We start from the raw sequence: 12,354 nt of genomic DNA, 5'->3' as shown, positions 1-12,354 counted from the left end.
GAGAAGGTTTTCAGCCATAGATTTCTAAAGTTAAATTCCAAAGTTTAATAGTTTAATAGCATGTTTCCAAAATTGTGAATGTCTAATACCGCTATCAGAATCAAATTCTAATCAATTCTTTAAATAGAAATTAGTCGTCTCAATTAAGTATGTGAGATTGAAGTAAAATCTCGTTTGGCTTAATTTTCTTTTGTGAAAACAATGTAAAATTCTGAAAGGTACGTTGTTGTCTTGGCGCTGCAGTCGGCTTTGCCAGGAAGGTCGCGTTGCCCAGAGAGAGAAGGGGATCGCTACCGTTTCATCAGAAGTGTTTCATGTTGTGTGCAAATCATGCGATAAATGCTGAAGTTTTGAGAACCGCGTGGGATTTAGAACTCTGTGGGATTTAGACATATGGACAACTCGTTTTTTCTTTGGTTTCACCTGACAGGTTTCTGACTGCTAATTTTGCAAAGGCACAGGGGTCATACCCGTATATGTAATCTTCCACGAGGTCAGAGCAGTGCATTAAAAAAAGCAGAAACATGAACTGGCCCCACATACAATACCTGCTGGAGTAGATCCCAAACTTTCAAGGTCTTTTTTGCTTGGTACGAACAATGGATTCGGATTTTTGAAGGAGCAATACAGCTTGTTTCTTAGAAAATAATGTTAAAGCAGGGGTCAAACCATCACATTAATTACCTGGAGGTCATTTTGAGAAAATTACTATCAAATGTGTTGAAAAAGGTTTTATATTCTCCCAGAAATTATGATCTGCTGTTTCTATGGAAACTGCAACAGTAGTTCATAAAAGCTCTTTAATGGAGGTTTACAAAAGCTTAACATCCTGAGGTCTAGCAACATCTACGGAAAAAGCACCAACTCACACGCACGAGGCTCATTTCATCTCTGCCGCGACTCTTTGATTCCAGCCAGAGTTACATCAGACAGGAATTGAGTCCCCAGCATTTAATAGTTTTATAAGATAGAGGGATAAATATTATAAGATAATATTTGAATTGTAATCCTGAAATCTTTCTCCTCTGTTGGACACACACGCGCTGTCATACTGTCAACCTGATGAAATGGAGCAAATCTTGGAGGAATAGAACTCTTTAAAAATGAACATTATTTCAATCTGTAGAACATTCAGGCCCCGGATTTTATTTTTATATTTCCATATTCCATTAGCTGTGCTTTTCTGGTGGGTTCAGTCTGGAGCGAGGCTGAACATTCTGCTCGTTTACACGCGCTTAACTTTAAGCATGTGAATAGTAATACTGACTTCAATGCATAAAGATAAGAAAACGCTTAAGTGCTTTACTGGCTTAGAGCCAGATTGCTCCGCTCCCAGCAAGAGCGTGCCCAATATCAGTGATTAATAATAATGAAAACTAGAATTTGCATTTTCTTAGATAGTTTATTGATAACTTTTCCGAGATGAATATTCCTTTTATCTACCATACACACACGCGCATCCCGTTTCTTCAGTGAGAGATATCAGTGTAAAAAATTTCCAAGAGGCACAATGGGCTGCGGTTTGTGCTCTTTTGGTTGAGGGGACCGATAAACGTGGATCTCGCAAAAAGAGGAATAATGGGATATTTTAGTTCAAAGCGCAGTCAGGGTTATTACTGTGATTTTGGGAAGGTTCAAAATACTGCTGGTTTGCTGACAAACCTGTCATATAAATCTTCAAAGCTCAATAACAGTCCCGGGAAAAAAATGTGGGTGGAGTAATGGTGAAGAATTGGCCATGACATACTTTACTGGAAGTGACAGAAACACCCTTATAGCGCTTGCCTGCAAATATTAGTTTTATATGATTTTTCTGCTTTCTGCTAAGACTTTTGAGCAACTCCCATTTGTTTAGGATAATGAAGTATCTTACAGAATTGAACCACCGACTTTTTGCAGACTACTGAATCGTTAATGTTTTTCCGTGTTTGTATTTGCTAACGGACGTGTAAACAATTTGGGATGAAATTAATAAGAAAAGTTTGCTCATCTGCACAAAAAGTGGATTTGCTAGTTTTGCCAAATGGATATCAGATGAAAGGGGAGAGAAAAGAATAAAATTTGTTTGCAGCATTAACATCATTTTAAACCGAACCCTCCAGTTATCCCTTCTTTCCGTGTATCACTTTGGTTTGGTGTCTACACTAAGACTCCTTTTGGAGGAAACTAAACCAACTCATCATATTGGAAAATAAAATCTGAACAAGTGATTCAGGGAGCTTCATGCACATATGCGGTCAGAGGATCAGAGTAAATCTAGTCCAAATATCGTCTTGCACTGCATATAATGTACTGGTAGGGACTTTACCAACAACGGCTTGTTTACTGATTTATTTCGGTGGAACTGAATTACTTGCTTTTGTAAACAGAACCACTGGGTTTAGGAATGTAAAAGTCAAATTCTCTCTTTGTGGCCTTTGTTCCTTGTAGCCACAGTTTGCACATGAAGTGGGAGATGCAGGTTTGCAAATAGTATCTGTGAACTACGTGAGCGCTGTTGACTGGAAGCATGTGCTTGAAATGTTCTATAACGATCTTGGGTGACTTGAGTTCATTTTGATTTGAGCTACAAACTCAGTTAAGAAAAAAATAGGGAGACTTGTATTGCTGTATAAGGCGTGTATTAGCAAGTGTGAGTAAAACTAGCATATGTGCATTTTAGAGAATTTCCTAATTGTGAATTTCCAAAATGTGAATTGCACTAAAGATGTCAGTTTACTTCTGTGATTTGCTGCCGAATGGGCATGACTGACTCCGTAGCTATTCAGCCGTTAATGCTATTCACGATTTGGAGGTGCTTTGAGAAACCACATGCTATAGGCATACAGTGAAAGGTCAGTAGAAAGAGTATCATGTTCTTATTGTTTTTACTTTTAAAATAAAGCAGGATTACATTGAAGTCCATGACTGAAATCCCACTATCCCCAATGAGGACAGCCATTTCCATCGAATAAGCTTTTTTCCCCCCTCCATCTCACTAATTCAAATAAAACAACAGCCAAAACCCCCAGTAAACCTAAACAAGCTTCAGATGTCGTAATGGTACTAAATAATTTGGTTTGTCATGGAGACCCTGATTACAGATTCTGCCACAGCCTTTTCCTGTTGAGGATCCACGGCCAAACCAGATAGACACAAGGACCAACAGAATTTCAACTTCTGCTGCGCGGGTTCACTTCAGGGGACCTTTGCCTGCGTCTGTATCTGTAACCTCTCAATCACAAGACTCAGCTATAGTCAGGTGAAATAGAAAATTAGTCTTCTGCCTTGCCTACATCACAGCCCATGTTCTTTGTCAGTATGTTATATTGCTGTACTCTTCCTAAAATACTGAAAAGGACTCCTGTTAATCAAAGCCCTCCATAATTTGCCTTCCAAATACGTAATTCTTAAAATTCTTTAATCTATTTTCAGTGTAGCATTTTAGATTACATTAGTATTATAATAATTAACTTGGTTAATTATTTTTATGGGAGGAATGAAAATACTTGTAATAAGCATAAATATAGAGTTAACAAAAATAGATTTTTTTTTCAAGGAAACTCTTAATTAAACATCAGTAGAGAACGTGTGATATTACTATGCTTTTAGATGCCTGATTTCTAAGAACTGTTTGTCCCTTAGGTACTTTCTCTCTATAAGTAGAAAGAAAAACAATGAACAATGTAGTTTAAATCTTAGTAACCTGCTTCAAAATTTGGCTGTCCAACACCCATATAATTTCATTCCTTGGACCATTGCTGAGAATATTTATTTAATTAAATATCATCTGTTTCCTCATTAATATGTGGTTCTTCTTAGCTATTTTGTTGTTTCCTTTGTGCAGAAATCATCCAATAAATTTGCATCAGCCCTGATGTATTTTCTTCATTAGATGCTTGGGATGATGAGTCCCCAGGCAGGCCTTCATTTGATATACAGTGTACAAAGAATTGAACCTTTTTACAAATTAAAACCAAAACGAAACAAACTATAACAAAACAACCTTCTCCGAAGCTCTGAGAAGTGTTACCATTTGTTCTTTTCCTTTTGAAAAATTAATGTAGAGAAACTGCAATGGTGTCATGGCAAACTATTACCAAAAAATTAATTCTAAAACTATTTGTACTCAATTAACAGTTTTTACTAAGGCAAGAATTTTCATCAGCTTAAACCTGAAACTTGTTTCTCTTGCTTCTGGTATGAGTTTTATTTTTTTCAAATCTTCCAAGTTAGGTTGTTGAGATGGGTGGTTCTGGGATTTGAGGTAAGATACTAACAGATGTGAGTGAATAAATGGAAATTACCGGTGATGAAGTCCACCGCTTCAGCTGTGGCCTGAATTTGCCAAGCTATATCCTAATTGTCCCCCAGCATTTAATTTCAGCTGGTCCTCTACCAGTTTATTACGTAGATTAAAATAGTATTACCTCTATTAGAATTTGAAAAGGTCTCAGACAAACGATTGCTGTCTAACTTGTGCTACTATTGTGTTTTAAAATCAAACCCAGACAATATCTAAACCCGCACTTTATGGTGATGGAAGCGAGGTAGAAGGAGCGCAGGTTTGGGGAAAGCTACGTGCGCTTAAGGAAGCCAAAACCAGTTGGTAGGGGTATCACATCATGGTGTACTCTGAGTGTCCACAGCTTCATTGAGATAGAACAGACTGGGATTGGGTTTTCACAGTTTTTTGTTTGATGGAAGAAAGCAACAAGCATTGAGGCTTCTGCTTTAAATTCCAGATTGAGAAGTCCAAAGAAAGAGATGTTACACTGAGCAAGCCAAGACCTACACTCAAATTTCTATTTCAAAACACGGAGGCAACTGGAACTCTTTAAATGATTGCAAAGATTTTTATTTTAAACATGGGTAAAACATTGCATTTTTACCTTAAGATTGTTCTGACAAGTGGCTGAATGAAAGTTATCCGAAATTCATAAAAATTGAATAGATACAGACACGGGTATGGGAAAATTTTCTTGTAGCAATGAATGTCTGGCAGTATTATAGGCAACGTGAAACAAATCTACTGTGAGCAATGGGCAAGCTTAATTATAAGTGTATTAACACTGCAGCTAACACGCTGAGTTTCCAATTGAAAAAATCATGGTCATTGTTTTCATATTTTCCTCATAACGAATGATTCTGATTTCTCGGAGTGATTTCTAATATTTCACTACTTGATCCTAGTTTCAAGTTTGGTCAGCAAATACAGACCTTAATTTTGCAAAATATTACTCATGTGGTGCACCTTTTCCTGGTAGATTATACAGTTGAATAAGATCTTCTTGTGTGATTAATTTGCAGTCGCGTGCAATCGCAGTTCATAAGTACATTTCTGCAGAGTCAGTGCTGCTTAGGCAGGTTCCCAGTGCTGCATCTTGCTCAAATCTCAGCCTAGCTTTTCACAGGAGGATGTTTTGAGATCCGCTCTGTCTAATGCAGGATGCCCGCATACACGGCAGCGCTAACGACAGCGACTCCGACCTCCATGAGCCCGTTTGTTCCTCTGTGTCCTTCACCCAGCTGAGAACCTGTGTGTTACACATAATAAAATAATGCAGTGGTAGTACCTATTGCGACCGTATTTCTCCATCCCTAATTACAGAACCACAGACTCCCGGACTGGTGAGGGCTGGAAGGGCCCTCTGGAGCTCCCCCAGTGCCACCCCCCGCCAGAGCAGGGGCACCTCCAGCAGTGGCACAGGACGGCGTCCAGGCGGGTTTGGGATGGCTCCAGAGGGGGAGACTCCCCCACCTCTCTGGGCAGCCTGTGCCACTGCTTTGCCGCCCTCACAGCAGAGAAGGCCCTCCTCAGGTGGAGATGGAACTGCCCATGGTCACCTTTGTGCCCGTTCCCTCTTGTCCTGTCACTGGGCACCACTGAAAAAAAGACTGTTCCCATCCTCCTGGCACCCTCCCTTTAAGTATTTATAAGTATTTATAAGCATTAATTACTGTCTTGAGATTCATAATGATATAAATGAGTTTGGCTGGACTCTGTTTTATACATCAAGAATATGTGCTTTATGATGAAGTTCCGTTAGACGGGAGAAGTGGTTTGGTTCGGTTCACCTGTATGAGCCTAAGGTGTGCAACTCTTGATTGCCATTTCTGAGTCATACCTGTCTTGGAAGTCTTGCCCGTGGCTTTTCAGGGATTTTGTCTCACACGCTTCCAAAATATTATCCTCAAATTAAAGTGTTAAACCAGCTATAATTTCCCTTCCCAGTTCAGGAAGCACGTGACAGATTTAAGGGCTGAATCCAAATCTTATGAATCTGACTTAGATCCGTGATTGTAACTACTGTGACTTCTTTACTTAAGTCACTTAATTTCCCTGTATGACTTTTTTTTCCTTGTCAAGAACTAGCACTAATTCAAATTATATCTCTTTCCGTTGCTGATTAAGTCATTAACATTTAATACTGATTTGAACATCAAACCCACTAATCAAGCACAAATATTAATGGCTGTAGTTTGTAGCTTTTCCTCTGACCGAGGTTGTGAGCGCTGCGGATCCGTTATGGCCCGCGAGTTCCCAGCGCACAATCTGTTTCTGGGTCAGCAGTTTTGCTGGTGAGTGTGAGGAAAGGTTGGAGGGATTTTTTTACCTTCCTCCTTTTGTTCCCCAAAGTGATTCCTTGCTGGTGGCAGTGTGATTTATTTGTGATAATGTGAGCCCTCTCCGTTCCCAGTACACTCCTTTACTTTGCGATCTGTTGACGCTTTTCCCTCCTCGTTCGTCAGTCCTGACTCTGCCTGTGGACTTCTCCTTGGGAAGGAGGATGGAGACCATTTCAGTGGCAGTAAAAATTACGCTGCTGGGTTTAATAGAGGGAAGACTGCGTGAATAAATGAATGTAATGTAATGGTCTGCTAATTAGTCAGTCTAGATGACCTCACGCTTTCAAATTTATGAATCTTTCCTTTCTAAAAAGGACCTCTTTCATTCACGGTTTTTCTTCCTGAGCTTGAGTATTTTTAAACTGGTGCTTTTAATACCGTCTCTTTACTCCACTTCGGACTAGATGATCTTCCAACCCTGACCATTCTGGGATTCTGGGATTCTGTGATTCTCCAGTAAGCCTGCCCTCTTTCTAGTGGCTTTTTGATGCTGGGAATATAAAATTTGTATGTGTACAGTGAACCAGAATAACCACGACATCACTATGAAGATGTCGCTCATACCAGTTAGTGCAGGATGTCTCAGATACCGTAGGCATCTAAACTAGCATTACCTATATTTAAGTACTTGAGTATTTCCAAATGTATCACAGGAGTACACTAACTTCCTTGCTTCCCCCCCCATATTAAATATACATTTATAGCTATAGGTACCAATAGCATGAGACTCTTGGCTCTTTTGCATCTTGCACACAGCAGGATGGGATCTTTGCTGGTGCTTTGGTTTGGCATGGAGCCACCCAGCACCTTGCCCAACTTCTGAATTAACACTGAAGAACAATTGTCTGCAGCAAATAATTTTAACGTCATGATTCTGGCCACTTACTATGTCTTCCAATGTGGCAGTGTGTCTTTTTGAAGGCTATGTGCCCATCCCCAGCCTCTTGGATAGGACTGCTGGAGCGAACAAGATGAATAAGGGTTTACCAGTTGATCTCCATTTTCTCCTGCAAGGAAAGCTTATCTGGCACTCATCTGAATGTGCTAGAGGTGATAAGCAAACAATCAGTTGACTTTTTGTAAAAAAAAAAAACCTAAAGAGAAGGGAATCCAAAACACTCGGAGGCTTCTGAGAACTCCTTGAATTGCTTTTGAGCTACTTTTGGCTGATAGCTAAAGTGATGGCCCTAAAGAAAGCTTCTTACAACCTTTAAACGCCCGTGGTGACGGGGATGCAGGATTAGTGAAAAGGAGGGAGAGAGATTAAAGGAGGAGGTAGTTTTGAGAACAGTTCCCAAACCAAATATTGCCTGTCGTGTCCTATAATTTATCAACAAGCCGACAGACTATTTCGGATTTGGAAACCTCCCAGGGTTTTCAAATAAATCAAGTCACCCTTCTCAGTTTAAGTAGTACTTTGCCCCTTATCTTAGCTCCACTGTTCGTGCAGTAGCGTAAGGAGAAGGTGGCATAATCTAGCTCCAAATTAAATGGCTTGGCATTTTTCCAGTTCCTACTTGTTCCTGCTACTGTGTCAAGTTCTTTTCTGCTCTCAGTTGACTGTAATCAAAGTGTCATTTTGTCATTATTGATCCTTTTTTATTTGTGTCTGAAAGTGCTGGGTTTGAAAGTGCTGCTTCCTTGGGCCAAATTTATGGTCAATATACAAAGGTTTCCTCATCTTTACTTCTCCAGGAGTACCTTTTCTTACATTTCCCTTATCTTTTCATATAGTACTTTTAGTGAAATTCATGAAAAATGCCTGGTCTGCATGAGGGGGGACGGCGGAAGAAGACGGGACTCACGTAACCTCTCTTAATGCTCATCTTTCTTATTTTTGTTTCTTTTTTTGCTCCCCGGTAACTTGTTGAACTGTGACATCTCAGAAGCTGTCAGTCAGACTGTCAAACCCGTGGTTTTTCTAAGTGCATGACATGAGATTATGATAACTTTCCACTTCTGTCTTTTTAATGCTGCCTTTCCTCTTTGCCGTTGTGCCGCTGCAGTGGTGAAATAAATTATCTACTTGTGTTATCGGCGATTTACCTTTGTACCTTCAGATCTCCCCTTACAGAGTTCACTTACTATGTTAGCTGTTCCCCTGCCGAGCTCCGCTCGAGAAACTTCCATGATTGTTGATTTTTCCTTAGGCAATTCCCAAATAGCTCCACAAGAGATGAGTCTTGTGCTCGATGAGAGGACACCTTGTGCAAACGGCCCTGCCCTAAGTGAAGCTGAACGGAAAATCATCAGCTGCTGCTCTGCTCATCAAAGGGCCACACTGCCCTTTTCACACTGGTCGTTTCTTTCTGCTTCTGATTTTTTTCTCCAACCTGGCCATGAATTGTTACTTTGTCCATTATGCAATTTTTTTGGTGACAGATTTGTTGGAATAGGATCTTCGTCCTTTTCAGCAGTTCCCTGCTGATTTCTCAGAACTGGCTGTTCATGGAGAGCAGTTTGCAAGAGGTTTGTTTGCAGAACGTGTCTTCCATGGAAGTATCATTTAGAAAAGACCTTTGGTCTTTGATTTCGTTTTTTACTTGTTGATTTCCAACTGACCTGCGCTGGCAGCTTTGAGGAAAAAAAGTTGAAAGCAGGAAACTGAGGCAAAGAGCAGGAATTAATTTTTTTCTACTTTCAAAGAAGAAGAAGAAGTTATAGAAATAATTTCTCTCTCACTCTTATAGTCCCACTGGCTACAAAGCTTATTTATCCATTGGCTCTATTAGACAACATTCTAGATCCACGTTTCTTATATGCATACATTTTTATATAGAGATAAAAAGTGTATATATAGGTGTATAGATCTATACACTCATAAATTCTTATCTATATATGTATGTATTTGTATAAAGCAAAATGAAACTTGAAACCCTTAGAGATGAATGTGTAGGCATGAGTATTGCTCTGTGATTACTTAATGTTGACAGTTTTGGAAAAAAGCCATGTTAGAACAACTTTCAGTGTTTAGGCTATATACTGAGTCTTCTGCCAGTAATTTAAACTAAAGATGACAAAATTATTTTCACTTCCAAAGGTACTCATCACAGTGGTCTAGATCCATCTTTACTTCTGAAATGGAGGGTATACAATCACGTTTCCAGGTTGATGTTCCACCCTAGCTTTAGGACAAAAGGTCCCTAAGCTAAACGTAGTTCTAAAGCCCATGCAGTTGGCTACCAAAAGGCATTTCTATGTTCCATCATTAAACGGTTTCAAACGAAGAAGGGGAATTCATCTGTTTGGTTGCCACTTTCTCTCTGTTGTGTACCAAAAAAAAATATGTTTATTAGATGATGTTTTAGATAAGTACATTAGATTAGATAAATCTCACAGTTAAAATTTACAGATCTTGTTTCCTGCTATTCATAGAATCACAGAATGGTTTAGGTTGGAAGGGACCTTAAAGATCATCGAGTTCCAACCCCCCTGCCATGGGCAGGGACACCTCCCACCAGACCAGGTTGCTCCAAGTCCCGTCCAACCTGGCCTTGAACACCTCCAGGGATGGGGCAGCCACAGCTTCTCTGGGCAATTTGTTCCAGTGTCTCACCACCCTCAGAGTGAAAAATTTCTTCCTGATATCTCATCTAAATCTCGCCTCTTCCAGTTTCAAGCCATTCCCCCTCATCCTGTGACTTCATGCCCTAGTAAAAAGTCCTTCCCCAGCTTTCTTCTAGGCGCCCTTCAGGTACTGGAAAGCCGCTAGAAGGTCTCCCCTTTTTCGCCTTCTCTTCTCCAGGCTGAACAGCCCCAACTCTCTCAGCCTCTCCTCATAGGAGAGGGGCTCCAGCTCATTCAATCGGTTGATGATTCAGATTATTTTTTTTTGAGTAAACAAACAAAACTGTCCCCCATGCTCATGACACTGACATCTTAGCAGAGCTGAACTTTCTCTTTGTGTAATTAAACCAAGTTTTCTTACTGATCTTTGACACATTTTAGTGATTCACAGTAGTTTCAAAAGGCTGTATATTAAAAAAACCCCATTTTGTACACCACTTTCTGCATGAAATATAACAAGGAAAATACTTTAATTGTACTTTGATTTTCAGTTCACTGTCCAATAATTTTATATAATTGTTTATTAGAGATTATTGTAGTCTCTACCACAATAATTAAAAGTTGAAAAGCAATAAAAATAAGCAAGCTTGTTGCACAACAATGTAGCTGCTAGATTTTGCGTGTTTTCTTTTGCAGTTATTAACCGACAAAGACATTTTTCTAGTCAAAGACATTTTTCAAGAATTGTATTACCAGCTAAACAATTTCAAAAGCTGCATTTAATAATATTGTAAAATCAAAACTATTTCCCATGGTTGACTGAATAATGTAGCTTCTTCGAATAGTACAGCCCTTAGCTAATTAACTGGGTGCTTTCATATCAGTAGCTGATTATTGCTTCTGGAAACAATCATTTAGCCACTGAGAGAGGAACAACACATCTTAATAAAGACATTCTTCCTTACAGATCAGCTCATTAAAAATTTTCTAATGCATGTCACCGACAAGGCTGTAAAGTCGTTTTGATGGATCCTGTAAACTTTCATGCATTTTTGTCGGTAAAATGGCGATATAATGTTTCCTTGACTTGGGAGATCTTTCATAGCCTGATAAACTAATGAAACCGGGGAATATGGACAGGAGTAAAGATATTTAAGTAAGTGCACTTTTTTGGGAAGCTGCACTTATTGCTTGCAGATGTTTGAAGGACAAGAGTAATTATGATAACAGCTGTGACTCCAAACTTTTCCGAATCTTAGCAGACATAATAGTACTGTGTAAAAAACTTGTATTAGAAAGTTAGTTCTTCTCTATACATTATTTAGCTACTTCAAAACTGTCAGTCAACCGTGGGTAAGAAACAACAGCAGGTAGCTGTGATCATTCTCATATACAACATACAGTAGAGTGAGATGAGTCTAAGCACGTGGTTCCTACATGATCTGTGAGTTTGGCTGCAAGTTAAGTGCATTTCTGAATTACCTATAGAATGGAAAACGGTGAAATTATTTTAAGTAATAACCCCCCAAAAGAATTCGAAGTGTCTTACTCTGAAGAGAGTTACTTCGAGAAAATTTAAACAAGCTTTGTAAAGAATCTTGAGGTACTTTGAGAGAAGTTTTTGTAGGAATTCTTGGAAGATTTTGCTAGTTGAGGTAGCCAATTTGTCAAAAGATTTTTTTGATGAATCTATATGAAAATATTCTTACCCATGCTCAGCGCTAAATATTGATATTGGAAATACCCCTTCTTTAATTACTATTGTGAATTTGTGATTGATTTAGGTTGTTCTAGAAAAAAAATTGTTATAGGGAAAGCATTATTGGTACAACTTTTATTTTCATTTGAAGAGACAGAGTTCAAGCAAACGAATGTTAAACATTTTTACTTAAACTAATGAGCCAGCTTGAATAGAAAAATCAAATATAAAATTATCCATGTAATCAAAGACAGCCTTCACGCAAACACCAGGCCATACTTTCTCAAACAAAAGTCTGCATTTGGGATCTCTGTGTATCTCTTTCTGTATTTGGTTGTCCATTTAATTGTGGACACTTATCTAGAAGTATTTATTACGCCGTTACCCTAGTCAGCAAAACTGTCTAAATCCTCTGTAAATGTTTTGTTGACAGTTATGTAATTTTAATTGATTTATAGAAACATCAGTAAGAGAACAAGTCAGTGAATCACAAGCCCTGGACATGCTGTGACATGCAGTCTTTAATATAAGAGTTGGGA

The sequence above is a fragment of the Charadrius vociferus genome, unplaced genomic scaffold (genome assembly GCF_000708025.1).
Source record: "Charadrius vociferus isolate BGI_N301 unplaced genomic scaffold, ASM70802v2 scaffold36, whole genome shotgun sequence".
In the NCBI taxonomy this organism is placed as follows: domain Eukaryota; kingdom Metazoa; phylum Chordata; class Aves; order Charadriiformes; family Charadriidae; genus Charadrius; species Charadrius vociferus.
This window is presented reverse-complemented; position numbering follows the sequence as displayed.